The sequence below is a fragment of the Leopardus geoffroyi genome, chromosome C1, assembly GCF_018350155.1.
Source record: "Leopardus geoffroyi isolate Oge1 chromosome C1, O.geoffroyi_Oge1_pat1.0, whole genome shotgun sequence".
Taxonomy (NCBI): Eukaryota; Metazoa; Chordata; class Mammalia; order Carnivora; family Felidae; genus Leopardus; species Leopardus geoffroyi.
In genome coordinates this window covers 82,517,290-82,537,001 of record NC_059328.1, presented here as the reverse complement: position 1 = coordinate 82,537,001, position 19,712 = coordinate 82,517,290, and positions in this window count along the sequence as shown.

Genomic DNA, 19,712 nt, shown 5'->3' with positions numbered 1-19,712 from the left:
TCCAGAATATAATTCTTTCTACACTTATGTGGGCATGACTGTGATGGAAAGCAGGACAGATGCTATCTATAAGCCAATGATAAGAAAATATGAGGAGCAAAATTCAAAACTCTGATTGACCAATGTTATAGTCTATATTTTCAGTGAAAGCCATAAAGAGTAAAATGTGTCGTTTCAATGATGCACAGTGTACATTCATAGTTTTTATTGCCAAACATTTTCGTATAGTCTGGGTCCCCAAATGAGATTCACAAAGATCCAAAGTTAAGCACATGTGTATATACAGATACATGGGAAGTTTAAAACACATTAATTTAATTTAAAATGCTCTAGGGGCACCTGGGTGGCTCAGCTGGTTAAGCGTCAGACTCTTGATTTTGGCTTAGATCATGATCTCAAGGTTCTGAGATGCCCTGCATGGAGCTCTGCACTGACAGTGCGGAGCCTGCTTGGGATTCTCTCTCCCTCTCCCTCTCCCACTCCCTGCCCCTCCCCACACTTGCACGTGTTCACTCTCTCTCTTTCAAAATAAACATTAAAAAAATTATTAAAAAACATTCCATAAAATGTCTTTTCAGTAAGAACATACTTAGAATTTATATTTAGATAACCATCACTCAATAATAATGTTTTCAGATTGCTACTATATGGAAACATTCCAAGGAACTCTTTCTTGTCAGTGACTTAGAGATGTTTACTATTGGTTTTTATAGGTAATTTTATTGAAGAATAGTCAAGATATATAAAGTTCCATTGCTTCTCCCTTTTGTACTTCAGGTACAAGGTGCTAAAAAGGACCAAAGTTCTTTAGTTAAAGTTTGAGAATAACATTTTGGTAATATGTTTGAAATATTTGTCACTTTTCGAGAAATTATGTTTGAAACACTTGTCACTGTGTAAGGAATTAAACTTCAGTAACAGCAGGCTGCCAAGTTAACGTTAATATTTAAATACGTAAAAAGATGGTTTCATAAATAACATCTAAATATGTAAGGAGATTGCTACTTAGAATTTTTGGAGTATATCTGTGCAATCAATATTTGCTGAACTTTGTGTTTCCTGAGTAAAAAGTTCCTACAGGGGCAGCAGACCCACACTTCTTAAAAACACCATTTTATCCATTCAAAGATTTCAGGTGTTTATGATTGCTGCTGTCTTGTTTTGAAATCCTGCTTAAGTGAGAAGTGTTAGTGTGAGAAAGTCAGAAAAGTTCCTTTTATTCAGAAGTGTGAAAACACCTGTGTGGATTTGTTTTAATAGACCCATTCCGGACACAGAGAGGGCTTTGAACCCCATATTGATATTTCCATTGAAGCTATAGGGATTGGAAATGTTCGCTGGGATAAATAAAAGATATTATGTCATGATACAACAACAAAACTAACAACTGGTGCTTCTCATTACTGTGGCTTGTGATGTATTGGAAATATGGTTATTTGTCTTATGGGAAATACCATCATGTGTTGCTGGTGTGCACTGGTTACTAGCGCCCTCTGCTGGGAAGAATGAGCATTTCGTGTACCACCCAGGCTATGGCTGAGCTAGTATCTCCCTTGTCTTAAGTAATAAGGTTGGATCCATATTTCTTCCATTTCAGACGCTGTTGATGTTTGGAACACATGATGCATAGCATCGCCTCAAGAAAGAAAAATATCTTTCCAAACTGAAGACAGGATACAGAGACTCATCCCTACTATGTGTTTCTATTAGGAATAATGGCTTAACTTCTGATGGATTTCTTCTCTACTGACCCTCCTACCTTCTTTCTTCTTTTAAACAAATGATATCATTAAATTCCTTATTCTTAAATGTGTCCCATGGTAACTTTCCCTCTTGCTTTTCTTTCCCTATCTGGCATATTATCTAAAACATTTCTTTAAAAATCATATATTTTAGGGGTGCCTGGGTGGCCCAGTCAGTTGAATGACTTCGGTTCAGGTCATGATCTCAGGTGTGTGGGTTCAAGCCCCGCGACGGGCTCTGTGCTGACAGCTCAGAGCCTGGAGCCTGCTTCGGATTCTGTGTCTCCTTCTCTCTCTGCCCCTCCCCCACTTGTGCTTTGTCTCTCTCTGTCTCTCAAAAATAAATAAACGTAATAAAAAAATTTTAATCATATATTTTATATATATATATATATAGGTTGTAAAATGCATCAAAATTGTGTCATTTCAAATGTAGACAGTACTATGACATTGCTCACCTCAAAAGGCTCCAGTTTATCATAAATGATCAGTAACAGGGAGTGTGAAATCAAAGTTAGAGAAACATGAAAGACCTCCTCCTGGTGTCAATTCCTTTAAAGCCAGTTCGGACCAGCAGTCCAGCAGTAGGAAACCCAGCGGTGGAGGGGCGCCAGGGCTCGTGTGAACAGTTGCTGTTATTCACATCCCCTGAGCTGGATTGTTGAATGGAAGGTTCAAATGTATCTCCTCCACTCAAAGCAAAACTAACCTGAAAACATAAATTGGCCCATTTGGGCTTCAAACTTGACCCAAATGTACAAAAAAGGGGTTCATAAACTTCAGGGAACCTGATTCAACCTTTTATTTTGTTAAGAAACCCAGAAGAGATGGTCTTTATAGTCATCAAAGGTCTGCACATTACCTCATCAATGGAAGTGCGCTATTAATAAAAGCTGTTCCCCCACATGGCAGGGGCACCAACCCACTGTGCCTCAGATGTCCCAGGATGTTCTTGTACGGTGCCAACCTTTTCGTTAGGCTACATTCTCACTCTCTCGGGTGAAAATGCGATGAACAGAGTATCAGTTACTTCAGTTAACTAAATAGCTAATGCTGGAAATAAATCCTGATGATGCATAGAAATATGGAAACTGAACATATCAAGGTGTCATGTCGTTGCCCACTTTTTAATAATAATTTAAAAAACATAGAGCAAAGACACTAAAATGTTTTATATTTGCATTGTACTTTTTTTGGATACATTTCAAAACGTTTGAAAAATGACCTACAGTCCTGCCATATCTGCTAAATGGTCTCCTAAGTGTCAGCACCTTCAATGCCATGTGGCTTCTATAAATAGCTAACATGCCTGAAGCTTCTCAAACATCACTTACATTTTTCCCCGGGGTTTGTTTTCCTTTGTGTAGGGACAGAATCTTTTAAATGTGTAATGTGTGGGCAATCCTAATACCATTGTTCTCATACTTGGCTCCTTTCTTGCTTTTTGTCATATCCGATATTGCTTTAATATTCAGAAATCAGAGAAAAATGTCAAAATAAGAAAGCACCAGCAGAGACTTAGTACAAATTGAAGTATTTTATGTCTATAGTAAAAGAAAACTTTAATTTTAAAAATGCCGGAAATGGTTCAGTCAGTGTGAAAATGAAGATGTCATGACTAAATAGGAATTTTCAGTCCCTTAGCTGTCAATAATTAATAGATTATTTACACTGGCACACTCACATCTCCCAGCTTCAAGATTCCATTTACACTTTGATCCTTTGCTCAGCAGCAAATTTAACATCATTGTGACCTTCTTCTGCCCAACACCATCCTCCCATCAGACAGGGAGAGAGCATCATCTGATATGTGCATTTATTAGGGCAGCGAGCTCCAAATATTGGAAAAATGACACATGCCAGTGTTTTCTATAATAAGCTGGAAGAGAAACAGATTGTTCTTAAGGAAAAATCAATTAGCAAACCCTCTCTACAATGTTTTTCTTAGGAGCTGAGATGTTTGCATCCTATGGTGAAGTATAGCCCTTAAAAGATTGTTTCTGATTTAAATCCTGCAGAATGGATAGCAAGTATGCAATAGTTATGTAATGGTCCTAGTCACACAGATGAAATTCTAGTGCTCAAGATTCACAGTATCTTGCTTAACTGCATTGCAAACAATAGTTTAAAATAATTGAAGTATCATTACATCAAGGATCCTAGAAAACCTTGAGCAGTATTAAAAATTACACATTTAATGAAGAATGTATTTCTAAAAAGAAAATGAGAAATAAAAAATCATACCCAAAAAAGGATACTATGAAGGTCCACAAATCATATTAGTGGGCAAAAAAAATTAGCATGAAATCATTGAATCTTAAAACTGTTTAGTAATCAACGTGATGATATTTGTAGAGATCCATAAGAGTGTTAGCGTGGAAAATCATGTTGAAACTGATTTGTATTTTGATGTTGACTCAGGTTTGAATATTAAAAAATTTGAACTAGGCCAAAATGATGTGGAGCTCCAAGATGCAGTAAAGATATAAAGAACAGTGAAAAATACATCGTGTAGCTGCTATGCAAACAAGATGTCAAGTATTATTTGTGGATTTCCTTACTAGAAAATGGTTGTGTAGATAATGTGTCAACATTTGCATTAATGATAACACTATTAATGATGAAACTGTGCAGGATAAAGCTCCTGGTGCCACATTTCAGCTCAGAATGTGTATGCGCGGTGGGGGAGGTGTACTCTACCTCAAAAAACAAAAGCATCCATATTATAAATATATCACAGTTACAGTATTCACTGGGAATAAACAAACACCATCCTTCCTTCCAGTGGCCTCTTTTTAGACCATATTTATTCTGACTCATAAAGGGAACAAAGTTTTTAGTCGTTGTTGTTTTAGGGTTCTATGAGATTGAAATGACACCTATGCCATTTTTCTGTCGATTGGGAAATTCTAAGCTCTTTTCAACTGCTCCCCATTAAGACCATTCAGCAGGCTAACGCTGCTTTCACTTCCCCTGAAAGGCTCTGTAGAGACGCAGCCTTTTTCTCAGACCTGGATTTATTGTTACTGTTTTACTTTTCAGGACCTAACCAATAGTTAAGATAATAATAATAGCTAGAACGTGTGGAGGGCTTTTATTTCAATGCAAGTATTTCCATATCTGTCTTTAAATCATGAAAACTTAAGTTTTGAAAGGAATTCAAGGAGTTGTCTGGCCTATTTCCCATCTAGAGGTTGACCCTCATTTGATACGACCCTAAAGAGCTGAAAATATATTTTACCTAAAAAATGAATGGTTAGTAATAGACCATCTCCAAAGTCTCCTTTATCGCTATGATTTTTTTGAAATCTGTGATTCTTATGTAAACTTCCAAAAAAGATACCTCCCAAAAAGATCTTTGAAAGCCCATTTGCGTAGTGTAACAGATTGCACAAACAGAAAGTTCTTCCATTAATCTACCATCTATGCCTAGTCTAGAATTACTTACATGTGTTCAATCACTACATTAGTTACAAAGCCAAGTATGGATGCTAGAACATTCCAGACCAAAAAAGTATTTTCTTCCAATTGGGTAGAAACAGAAGACTACCACCTGACCTCATTTACTTTTATCTCCAAAGCCGTGTACTTACTAGTCCTCTTTTTGGTGTGACTATGACCCACAGAGGTCAGAAGACCAGTGTAGATTTTGTTTATTCTAGGTTTTTTGGGCTTTTTTTTTTTTTTTTTTTTTTTTTTTTTTTTTTTTGCTGCTGAGCGCACATATTTTTTATTTGTGTGGTAGGTACTCAATGTCCCAGCAGATTACATCATGCATGGAATACCAAAGCACAGTGATTTCCTTTGCAAAATACCTTGGCAGGAAACACCACCAAATGCCAACCTAGTCCCAGAAATAACTGCATATTGGACTATATGAAAGATTCTACACGATATACCTTAACTGTGCTTAAAGAAATGGTGATGTCAAGGAAATCACAAAGTATGAATGAAATTTGAAGCTTAGGATAACTTTCTACCTCAAGTTTCCATCCATATGGCAGTAATCTTGGTGGCAAAATTATCACTGTATTTTTAAAAAGACATCGACTGCTATCTCTCTGGAAGATATTCTTTGCCTTGGAGGCAGAAAGATGAATGGCTAGTAATATTCTTTCTTATTAACCTGTTTCACAACACAAAATTATCTTTTTATCAGTGATCTATGTATTGTACAGGATTCTACCCTAATGCAAGAAACCCTTAGTGTTTCAAGATGACTAGAGATAAAGAGTAGAAAAATATTGCATAAAGTTGATTTATTACCAGGCTACCCTACAATATTTAGACAACTAAAACAAACTTAGGAAGCATTGCATTTGTGACATGGGCCAATGGAAAGGTAAGGAATTTCTACCAGAAGTGAATTTTCAGCTTGAGCTATGACCTCTGAAGAAATGAGATTTGTAAAGTAAATGCTAATGGAGCCTCCTCCGTGGCAGCTTGAACACACTGCTAAGAAAACACAGAATAACAAGCATCTTCCGGCTTCTTCAGTTTGGTTTTAATTACTGCAGAACAGCCTTCTCCTGCTTCTCCAGTCCTGCCTCTGTCAACACTCCACCCTGAACCTGGACTCTTTGAAGCTCACGTGTTCACAATTTAAGTTCACTCTAGAAAGCCTTTGTTTTGTGAGATTTTTTTTTTAATTTCTATTTTCAGCCAGATGAGTGCAATTCCCTTCTACCATTCCCATTCACTTCTTTAAATTCTACCCAGAGAAATACATATTAGTGTGTTTAAGACGCTAAGGTCAAAAATTGCAGTTGTAGGCCTTTTCAAAAGGCTCACATTCTTATCCGGAATAATCCAATGTTAAAATTGATATGTTGTACATCCACGAAGTGTGCAGCCTACTGTAAACGCTCGTAGGCATATATCATTACTTTTATTAGTTAACTCCTCTTCCTGAAAAGTTCTTTTCTCCGAACCTTTCACCTTTCCTCAAAACTCTTTTCAACCTTCCTCCATAGATTTTTTTTTCCTTGTATCCTCTACACCAGTGGCTCTCAAAGTGTGGAATGCAGAACACTAGGATCCTTAAGAGTTTTGGGGGGCATCTGCAAGGTAAAGACTACCTCCATAATCATACTTAAGATATTTGATTTTTTTATTGTGTTGACGGGTTGCAATAATGGTGCAAAAGCAATGGTGGGAAAGACTTCTGGTGCCTTAGCAAAATCGAGGCGATAACATTCAACAGTAAAATATAGTCATGTTATTCAACTGTCACACAGTCACAGTTCTGTAAAAACTGCCAGGTTCATTAGTAATGCCTGTCATGAAACAGTAAAAATTAACTCCATTGGCACTTGACTCTTGAATATAGTTTTTAATAATCTAGATAATAAAATGGGAAGAAGATACAAGGCACTTTGGCTGCATATAGAAGTACACGTTTTATCTCGAGAGGAAGAACTTTTGCAATTGTTTGGGTTGTGAGCTGAACAAGCCACTTTGTACAACAGTGTTTTTAATTGAAAGAATGACTGACTGTGATTACTCCATCTTGTGTATTTGGAGGACATTTTCTCAAAATCATATGAAGTGAACATTTCAGAGAAAACAACTGGCAATGTTTGTTGCCATTGATAAAACTAAAGATTTCATGTGAAAATTGGAATTTGGGAAAAGTTGTATCCACAATGATAAGCTTGACAGCTCCCTAATGCTTAAAGACTTTTGGATGGGACTAATGATGATATTAATGAATGCAATTTTTTAATACCATGTAATGAAGTACGTCAACATTTGGAAGATCTGCGTAACTCAGTGAACTTATATTTCCAAAAGACCATTGCAATGTTTTATAAAAATCATGCAAGGACAAAAGATCCACCCAAATGCAAAGAAAGCCAATGGATTTCATGTAACAGAGTACAAAAAGCTCATTATACGGTTTCAGGTTTGCCATTTCAAGTAACCTTTAGGAAACAACTACTTGCCAAGTTTGGGTGTGGTATCAGAGAAGAATGTCCACAATGATCTTAAGAGACTGTATTAAAGTCTCTCCCTTTTCTACTACATGTCTATGTGAGAACAGATTCTCTTTATATGCTTCAACCAAGATAACATATCCCAACAGATTAAAAACAGAAACAGACCTGAGAGTCCAGCTGTCTTCTATTGAACCAGACATTAAAGAAATTTACAAAAGCATATATAATGCCATTCATGTTTATTTTTTGCTTTAAAAATATACTTATGCTTTGTAACAACTTTTATGTTAGCATGTAATGGGGCTTGTTATTATATTTTTTAAATTAATAGGCAATGTTCTTTAATTACTCAGTTTTAATTTCTAATATGAAAAATGAAAATTAATATAATCCACATAAACAAAAAACTTGCTGGGGGAGGGGAGGGTTCCTCAATAAGTTTTAAAAGTGTAAAGAGGTCCTGAGACCAGAAAGTTAGAGAACAGCTGATCAATACTTACTCATTGCCATTATATACTGGTAGGCTTTTTACTTACCCAGCTTTAGATCAGGGATCCCTATCCTGGGGTCCAGAGGGGGTTTTAGAATTCACCTTGACATTTCACAGAACTTCACATAGGTGGTGTATTGTTTCCCCTAGGGCAAAGGTCATGGATCTTATAATATTCTCTATAAGTCACCAAGCACTGCTTTCAGTTAACTCAGGGAACATGTCTTCTCTAAACTTCGCCCAGCCACTGTGGCACCCAGAATCGCAAGCATGAAAGTCACTGGGTCCCCGGTATTGGGAATGAGGAATCTACTTCAACCAATTAAACATTGAATTGATCTACTTATTCTTTCTGTGCAGAATCCCATGCCAGGAGCTAGAGGTAAGGAAAGGACAAAGTGAGTAGGATATAGCTCCAATAACAGATATCTCTCCCCTTGCTTTCCTTCACTTTCCTACTCCTATTCCTCAAGATGGGTTAGATGACCTTCCAATTGCTTGTCTAATTCCTTCTCTACATGCACATCTCTGAACCTCCTATAAAGCAGTGTGGTTTCATGGTTATCTCCCCTGCTAGACTGTGAGCCTCTGGAGAGCAGAGCCTATGCCTACTTATCTTTGCATCCACTGATGCTGGCATGGTGCCTGGGATATAACAAATGCTCAATTGTTATCATTTTTAATGCAGTCAGTTTATGTCTGAAAGAAGGAAATAGAATATGAGTAACTCTCGTGGTAACATAAATAATACGACATAGTGGGTAAGAGCATGGACCTTGGATTCAGACTTCTAGTTTTCAAAGCCAAGGTTCTACCACTTAATACTGAGTGACCTTGGGCAAGCTACTCATCCTCTCTGGGGTTCAGTTTCCTCATCTGTAATATAGGAATGACAATAGTGTCTACCTCAAGGCATTGTTATGCGATAATTGTTAAAAGATTAAATGAAGTAAGTCTTGTAAAGTGCTGAGAACAGTGCCTGCACATAGGTGGGGCTCTCTAGGTAGAGAGGATGAAGTTATCCATATCTGACTCGGTATGAAAAAGCTTTAATGGGGGGCAACAACTGAGTGAAGCGCATTTTATTTCAATATCATTTTAATTATCATTAACATGCTTACACTTGTTTGAGGATAAATTTATAAAAGTCAATATGAAGGTAGCAATCAGGGGTTCATCAACTTTTCATTTTATACCCAGTTAGTCTCTGATAACTTTTCTCTTCGAGTGACACACTGTAGCATTGTAAGGCATTGTGCAGTATTAAATGCTATGCACAAATAGGTACCTAATGGTGGGTTTAAGGATGTTGCACAGTCCAAGTTCTTTCATTTTCCTGATTATAACTGCATTTGCATAATGTATGAATTCAAACATTATTGCTGTTAAATAATGCATAAATATTCTCCCATGCCGAAATATGTCTATTTCCTCTTCATGAATTCTGTTGAGTGTATCGTTCAGCTGTTGTTCTATTTAAAATGTACTTAGAGATCTGCATACATCAGAACTATGACTGGGGGAAATGTCGTAGCCAGAAGAACAAACCCTACTCGGAACTGTAAATGAAGTATACATTATTAAATGCACCAGGTTTCCCCTCTTCGGGGTGCATTCTCTTCAGAATCTAATGTTCAGTATTTCAGAAATGGCAAATACTTCCTTGATCACCTGATAATCGGAAAGGATTTGCATGTCTAATAAAACTTTCCTGGAAGGCCTCAGAAAGAAAAAAATTTTTTTCTTTGTTTTGTTTTGTGTTTCCAAACCTAAATATAAATATGAACATGAGCATATACTTTAGAGATTTTCTTGCACACTAGGAAATACTATCTAAATTATTAGAAGCAATGATAATTGGTATGAATTCCCACTTCCACATCACAGCTTTAAATACTCCATTTAATGCACTCCCAATGATTCTCTTATGGAAACCACAGCTGCTTCTTTGTTTTATAAAATATACGTTTAAAACAAAATACGAGTGTTTATTTCTAACTATAGTGTCTCCTCCTTTTTTTCCAAATAGATGACCTGCCTTGTAAATTTCCTTTCACTTATAAAAGAGATATAACCTAGGACCTAATTTTGAGTCTCATCTAGTAGATTCTCTTGTCATAGTCTATTTTCTATTTGCTGCAAGTATGAAATAATCAAGTGACCAAAACAGACCACACTTTAAAAATTGTATTTTATCTTATGATTTGCCATTATGATGCCAAAAGATGTCTGTCCTCATATTACGATTGCCATAATGTTACTTACACACATGCAATCACATACCCATAGGAGGAGAGCCTATTTTCTCTGTCAAATGGATTTTCTGTCACTTCCCTATTCTAGTCTGTACTTACTACCGCTGATAAAACGGTGTGATGCATTCAGATGCCTGATAACAAAAGGATATGCCTTTAAAAGTATGCATTTTTAATTCTATGTGTTCCATTATAAGCAAAAGATAGCTCTGAAATAAATCACATGAACTTCAGTGGGCAGCACAAAAATATTTTTATTCTAAAATTGAATATACCTGTACAATAAAGAAAATAAAATGAGGTGTGACACTGCATGTCAGTTTCACACACGGAACTCCCAAACTAATATTTGCTAAAGAAATCAATTTCCTATACCACAAGGCAATTCATTAAATCTTTTCCACTTTGCCATGGAACATGTGCAATGGAGCCATCAACGCATGAGGTAAGAGCTGCACAGCCCTAATGCTGGGCACTTCAGATTCAGAAAGTGCAAATTTTCAGTACAAAATCTTGAACCAAATTTGTTTCTTTTTCAATCTCCTTAATGAGTAATTCTAAAGCCCCTTGGTGCAATTGATTAAAAAAACGTCAATAGGAAGCAGATCACCAGGTGTGGAGATTCAGGATCATCCATTGGGGAATCACGGCTACATTTGGGAGCTTTGGGGTCTTCCTCATTTCTCTTCACAGTTTATGCCTAGAGTGTTTGTTACCTACCTCAATCCTCAAAAGTTACAGGAGCTGCCAAAAGCAAATGCCTAAATGCTATATTATCTTCAGTGGGAAGAAAGTGTATGAGAACTTCAATCCAAATTCTGATTTTTAAAATCCAACAGCTGTCACTTTTCCCCAGTACTAAAACGAGAAATAAAAACAAAACCCAGGGTGAAAGCTGCAAAAGGAGGAAATTTGAGAAGCTGCTTGGAAATAGGTAGCCATTCTTTGAGCTAAATAGGGGAAGGGCAGAAGAGACCACAGAACCAAGATCCCTCCAGGTGCACCCACCCTGGGCATTTCAAGGGTTGTAAACTCGACCCTCCACCGCAGGGGAAGAGCAGACCCCAAGATCCACCACCCCTCCACACCACCTGAAAACCTCAAGCATTACATTGCTAAAAGAATTCTGACTTGGAACTGCAGTTTTTACCTTTATCAACTAAGAACTTGCTTCAATAAACCTTGCTTTTGATTTTTGATAGCATGCTTGTTGTATTGAAGCATATTAAGTAGTATAAATAAAGATGCAACTCCAATTGCATCTATGAGAATTCTGTGGCAAGCCTGGGGAATTTTGCAATTTTTATAAATCTTACATGTTGTATATTTCCAGAACCATTAGAGTGTTTTGTGGGTCTCCCCACACCCATTTAACTTGATGTCTTTCTCTGTACCTTGCACAGTCCCTCAACCAAATAAACTTATTGGTAGAGAAAACCTTTTGAAAGACACTAAATTTTGTTGAAGTGCTAGAAAACCACACATTATATAGGAGCTATTGATTGCAAATTATTCTATGAGGTCTTCATATTATGTCTGGCCCTAATGTTATCCCAGTTGCCTGTACTGACAAGCATTCCTGAATCAAGGTCTTGGGAAAATCAAAGCTCTGGTGACCCTTGCCCTCACTGTGGCATCTCCCTTCTAGCCCCTATAGGTCCCATCTCTAGCTCCCACTCATTTAGGCAGTTTCTCCAAGGCTGAGACAAAGGAGTGTTTAATCAGAAATTGTATTAACTAATTGGTGAAGCCTATTATAAAAATCCCCCTAATTACTCCGTGGTGGCAAGAAAAAGGGCCTGTCAAGAGCGTCTCAGCGTTAAAACTTGACAGCAAAAAGCAACATTTGGAAGTCCTCCTCCCCTGGGCCTTTTCTTTGATTTCTGCCTTTAATACTGATAAGAAGTGACAGTAGTTGGATAAAACAATCAAAACTTGAGTTGAAGAGCTTATAAACCTTCTGACACTTCAATAAACCAAAAGCCGATATGAAACTAGCAAAACGGTTTTATTTTAACTCTGGCTAGCCCCACACCACCGACATGACATCCATTTGCAGAGCTCCGAGCTATCTCCTTGATATCATATTTTACTAACTCTCATTTCACATCTTTTAAATAAGAAATAAATGCTAAATTCTACCAAGAGAAATAAAATCTTTTATAATCTTTTAGACAGTTGTTGTCATCCCTCAGGAGAGCTTTATGCCTGCTGCTAAATGTCTACAAATCAATATTTAATATTTTGAAACATGAAGTCTTAATTATCCATCTCCCCTTTAAGCGTGAAACCCTCACTGAGTGAAAATAAAACCATTTGTTGGCTGATGGATTGATTGCCACTTATTAGCACTTTTTTGATCTGCAGGTCAGATTCCAGGGCCCCATTCCAAACACATATTATGCCTTATCATTTATGTCTGGATGAACAAATGAGTAGAGCAGAGTATGTTAACTCAGGGCCATGTGAAGATCTTTTTCACTTTGGTTTGTTGGACTAACACTGACAGATTAAAAAAGAAGGAAGAAATGATCTTCAAGTCTTAACTATTATTTATATCCCAGACAGACTTTTTTCTTCTTAGGTAAAATAACAATACACAGTCTAATGCCGTATGTACAAATAGGAACAGTTGTGTATCTCCCTACCAAAGAAGAAAGGGGAAATTGTATGATTTTGGTCAAATGTGCAATATCACAGAACCTCCAATTACAGAATGGAAAAAAATCCACAGGCTGCTGTGGACCTTCAGTTTGTCCTTATTTGATCAGAAGCCTTAATCACAGGAAGAGAACTGAACCTAGAGGAGAGAAGTCTTTGCTCTAGGAGCAAAGAGATCACAACCAGATTGGTAATAACCTGTTTTTGTTTCTTTTTTTTTCTGGATGTGTTCATAGGGGGAGATTCTTTTTTTTTTTATATGAAATTTATTGTCAGATTGGTTTCCATACAACACCCAGTGCTCATCCCAAAAGGTGCCCTCCTCAATACCCATCACCCACCCTCTCCTCCCTCCCACCCCCCATCAACCCTCAGTTTGTTCTCAGTTTTTAACAGTCTCTTATGCTTTGGCTCTCTCCCACTCTAACCTCTTTTTTTTTTTTTTCTTTTTTCCTCCCCCTCCCCCATGGGTTCCTGTTAAGTTTCTCAGGATCCACATAAGAGTGAAACCATATGGTATCTGTCTTTCTCTGTATGGCTTATTTCACTTAGCATCACACTCTCCAGTTCCATCCACATTGCTACAAAAGGCCATATTTCATTTTTTCTTATTGCCACGTAGTATTCCATTGTGTATATAAACCACAATTTCTTTATCCATTCATCAGTTGATGGACATTTAGGCTCTTTCCATAATTTGGCTATTGTTGAGAGTGCTGCTATGAACTTTGGGGTACAAGTGCCCCTATGCATCAGTACTCCTGTATCCCTTGGATAAATTCATAGGGGGAGATTCTTGAAATGGAATACATGGTAAAGTGGGAGAAAGATAGTGTCCATGTTCTGGAATGGGTGAATATGAACTTATTTGGAAAAAGGAATTTGTAGATGTAATTAAATTAAAGAACTCAAGATGAGATCATCATAGATTATCCAGGTGGGCCAAATACAATGACAAGTATCCTATAGGAGACACACTGCAAAGCTACACACAAGGGAAAGGAGAAGGCCATGTGAAGACAGAAGCAGAGATTGGAGCTATATAGACACAAACCACAGAATGCCTGGAACCACCAAAGGGAGAGGCAAGGAAGGAGTCCCCCTGGAACCTCCAGAGGGGACATAGTCCAGCCAACATCTTGATTTCAGACTTGTGGTCTGAACTTAATAAATGTCTACTCTTGTAAGCCACTGGGTTTGTGGTTATTTGTTATGGAAACCCTAGGAAGTTAATACATATAGCATGAACACCAGATGACTTAATGGGTTGCTGGTGAATTAGGTACAGTGACAAACAGATTGTGTGGATTTGTCCTAAAGTGAGCCAAAATGAGAGGTTCTGGAGTGTTTAAAGGCCTTCCTTGACTTCTTCTTTGTTTATCTTGCTTTGGGTACTGTTGACACATTTCGGTTGATTCTCCATTTACGTACACTGCATGCCTGGGACTGCAGAATGCTGGGATTATATCGCTTTACGCTTGCACAGCAGCTCTTGCCACTTACCTTAATCATCAATTAATCATTCTGAGCATGCATTCTCTGCCTGTATTCTACTATTTAAAATAAGGAGATAATAATACCTCCTGACAAATTTGTTGTGAGATTACAGACATATTTGTAAAGTGTTTGATATGGTGCCTGGAATATTGTCGGCGCCCAATAAAGAGTAGCAATTATTACCTCACCAGGTGTTGGGAAGATTAAATAACAACATATAAAGCCTCTGATGCCAAGGAAGCATTTAATAAATGCTACTATAGCTATTATCATTACATATTTTGCTCCCTGGAGTTTCCATCATCACAAAGTGGCAATCACAGGCTAAAATCCTTTGGTAGCTACCTTGCACTGGGGTTAAAATCCCAAACCTCTAACGTAGTCCACCAAGCTTGAATAATGTGGCCTGCATAATACACTGGTGCACTATTACATCTTATTCCACATTCTTGTGTTTCTCCTGGTCCAGGCTGCCATGTACCCAAATTCAGCTCCATTCAGCTCTTCAGGGGAGTGCCCCTCCTCCTTTTTGCCTTTGCATCCTTGAAGCACTCTTGTCCGATTCCCAGCTAAATTTTACTCATCCTTCTCCATCTCCAATTTAGAGTCCTATAATGGGTACCACATGAATTCCAACTCTGGCTAGGTCTCTTAGCCTATTTGCCTACCTTGGTTTATCTCCTATAATTCCAAATCAAGAAATAATTAACCCCCATTAGGTGGCCTTTTTATTATTGCCTCTCTGACTCTAGCCTCTACTTTGGCTTGAACTATTTGTCAAAACTGATTGTCTTGTTTCTCCTATCTATCTATGCACTTGAATGTCCAAATCAAGTCAACCCTGATGCCTCCATTCATATTAATCTCCTTTAAAAATTCTCCTTTACAGTATATGTATTGTATATTGCATAATTTACGGTTCTTCACAGCCAGTATCTAGCAATTTAACATTTAGTGTTATCTATATGTGATATGCATATAATACTAATGCAAGACTTGCTGCTAATATAATTCCACAGATAGATATAAATAGCCACACACACACACACATACACACACACGCGTGTGTGTGCAGCTTGTTCTGGTATTAACATGTACTCTCCTTAGAAGCAGTCCATATCTTTAAAGAATCATTAATTTGTACTCCACAGTTCATAACAAGATAGATAGTATGCCCCCACAAATCCTTTCTGATTGATCCTAGATCAGACATGACTTCATTGTCTAGGAAAAAAACCAACAGAAACAAACAAACAAAAGAATTGTATTTGCTTAATTTTTAAATCATTTTTCCATCTTTAGTATTTTATGAGTTATTTCCATTTAGCAAGTAGGAGAATTTTCCAGCGCCAGCCCATCTGCTCCTCCTCTTGATTTTGAAGTGGTCGGCAGGCTAAATTGGTAACATCTTTCATCCTGTGGCAACGCCCCATGTTGTCACAGGCATGCAATTCTGATTTCATTGCCCTATTGAGCCAAAGGCAAAGAGAGGCAACAAGAGATAAATCCCTTCAAAAACTCAATAAGTTTAATAATAGCTAACAGACACAGAATACTACCCGCCATAGAAATGCTTAATTGCTCTTTGTCATTAAGTTGGCTCTAATGATAAAGGCTCTTTGTGAAGGTTCCTTTCCCTTTGGTATTAGGCTCTGAAAGATTGGACTGGAAGGGGCTTTGAATACATCACTTACACACACACACACACACACACACAATCAGCTACCACTGCACTGAAAATAATATAAACAGGGAGGAAGCCAGTCTACTTAGCAAGTTCTCAAGGGAAGACATTTTCACAGTCGTTCTGGATAATATACCACAGTGTTTGAAAATTCTTCATCGTAGCCAGTTCTTCCCTATGTCTTCCAAATCATTCCTGTTTTACTTTAAATGCAGTTTGTCTTAGACTGCCCTCTATGGAAAGCAAAAACAAATTAATTTTAGGTGTAGACCTAAAAGTAATAGAAGAGGAACCCATTGCTTCTCTCGGGGATGTTAACTATAGTCTTACAGTTCATTTACAATATTCAAGGGAAAAATCCAAGTGAATTTATAGAAAGGATTCACTTGTGCTGTGGTCATTACAGTAGATTTTTTAAAGCTCTTTTCCCCACAAAAGAAATCCACTAACTGAACATAAGGATAGCAAACGGTTTCCACCAAGTTGAAATGTGGGAAAAACAAAATTAGAGAAATTTAAAGTAGAATACGCTGGTGTGAATATAAAATGCAAAAGCCACATTTATGTTTAGCTACTAATCCACTTTCACTAACTTTCTCTTCTTCTTTATTGTTTTTCTGGAAATTCAAAAGTCATGCCTACAATAGCAGTATGCTTATGAATTATGAGAAAACCGAGGCAAGTATGTGGGATGAGTCCAGCCCCAGGCAAAGCTACAGAACTTCAAAAATGTTGTTTCTGGCGTCCCTCTTTCCTCCCTGTCTGCCACCCTAGACTTTCTACTCTTTATCCCGTTACTTCTTTTGAGAAATAAACAAGACCAAAAGGTTATAGCTCACACAAAGTGTCTGGCTTTGATGCCCTTCAATAAATACTATTTTTCAAATTATTCCTCTGAATCCAAGAGAATCAAGGCTACACTACGAGATAAGTGCTAACCTTAGCCCAATTTTACCAATGACAAAATGTGTCCTGGAGAGATTGACTAATTTACCTAAATCACAGAGCTGGTCAATGTTTTAACCACCACACTACATTGCCCTTATGGCAAAGAAATGCCAGAGTATCCAATCCGTTTCCTTTTCTTTTTCCTTTACTTTTGGTAGATTCAGTCCTATGAGTAGCTATAGACTTGCTTCAGAAACTCCAAATTCAAAATTCGTTTGTGGAAACTAAGGCACAGATGGAGATCAGCTCCATCCAAAAGGGAACACAGAGAAAGTCCTCCCCACACTGCTTCATCTGCAGTGCTGCTTAGCACCACAGCCCCAGCAACCCATCAAGAGTCTTGGTCAGTCTTGTCAGTTCACGGAGATAAAGAATGTTAGAAATAGGAAGCATCTCAGAGGGCATATAATTGAATTTGTTCATTTTACAGATTTAAAAAAAAGGCACTTATTGCTTCAATGAACTTCCCACAGTCCCAGAGCCAATATGCAGCAGGGCCAGGTCTTGAACTTAGGACTTTGGATATGAATCAGAAGATGGACTTATGCTTTATCACATCAGTGGTAGCTCTGGCCTTGACTTGTCATTACTTCCACCGTGACCCCTTGACATTAAAATGATCATAAGCTTCTATTTGCAAAATTCTTTTCACTTCCACCTGAGCTGAGTCTGATCAAACCAAATATCATGACATCATGATATGTTTCTAAAGTTGTAATTCACTGTGGACACATTTGTGTTTCTGCTGCACTAGATCATTATATTGTTTTACATTTTAAAATGCTTATTAGTATATAAGACCTTAATGGTGGATTCCATGTCTACTTTTTCTTCAGTACGTTTTATTATTTTCCTCACCCCATAATATACCCCAGTTGTCACATGAACCCAGAAGGCTATTCAAATATACCCTGAATGGCAAGATTCTCCTTTTATGAATATGGGATGTTAGACCCCTTGTATAAAACAATACAATTCTTCATAATTAGAGAAGACATTTGTTTCCATGGACAAGGACAAGACAGCTAATTGTTCCAACTGTCGTTTGCATTACTGCATCACAATCATTGTCATCACCATCAATTAAATAAGTGATTGATTCTGGAATTAATCAGCAGAGAAAGTGTGGGCTCCACATTAGTTTTAAGGCCATTTTCCTGCCAAATGTGCATTACAGGTTTGTTCAAGTCCTGCTGCACAAATAGTGCACAAATGGACATGAACTCCTTAAATGTCAAGAGTTTGGTTGAATTTCAGATATGGGTAGTGGGTTGGGGAAATGGCAGTGATTCTGCACTCAGAGAGCAGCAAAGGAACGCCATAGTTAATTATTTTGTTATAGGGCAAATAAATCATTAACAATCATCAGTACATGATCAGTAACAACAAAATACTTCACTAGAGTTGAGTTTTTTTATGTAGATATCTTCTAAACAATATTATTCAGTATTTATAGGCAGCTTCTTATTATTTTCCTCCAAATTATCCCTCACTGACACAAAAGTGATCTTTCTACAAAAACACAAACATGTCACTCTCATGTTTCAAAACCTTCAGACTTTATAACATTCTGAATATAATCAAATCCTTTTAGAAAATCACACCGTGCCCTTCCCCATCAGAGCCCACCTCTCCTTTTCATCTTCACCCTCTATCTCTCTTTCATACCCAATCTTTTCCCTTTCCCCCCCTCTCTGTTTTGTATACTCCTTTTTAGCCATCAAGATCTGGTTCAGAATTCACCTTTGCTAAGCCCCTCTGGGAAGTTAGTCACTCTTCCCTCTGTAAACATTCAATATTTTTGTTGATACATGACTTGACTATGTCCTCCCACCAGATGAACTCCTGCAGGGCAGGGATCAGTTATTCATCTTTATATTGTTTCTCCTGACCTAGTACCTGGCCAGGCACATGATAGAATGTCAATAAATATTTTCTTCAAAAATTAGAAGAAACAAGATATAAACAAGAAAATAAATAAGAAATAAAATATCTCACTTTAAAGTTGGAACTACAATCTTCAGGCAAGGGAGAAACATCTTCAACTATTACAGATTAGTTTATTTTGACTACATCATGAGATTCAGAATTTTTCCTAGGCACTTGCCTGGCATAATAGAGCAAGATTAAGTAGATTGTTGTCTGTGTGGCCAGCCCTTCTTCATGAGTAAGGTAAAGGTCATGCTTGCATGGGTGTGCTGCTGTAATAAATAACCCCCAAACTTTAGCCTTCAAAAACTAAATGAATCCAAATTGTATTGCCCAGAGCCTCAAACTAAGCATACACTTCTGATACACAAAATCAACTTAGCAGGAGGGATGTAACATTTAGCAACAAAGAAACATATTTCAAATATAGTCCAAACAAAGGGTAGACACTCATTGCAGTAAGAAGAGAAATGAATAATGGTTGGTTAACATAGGCATGTTTAATGCCTGTTTTGTTTCAGTTCTCATTACAAAGGCTACTATTGTCAGAAACATAATACAATTCCT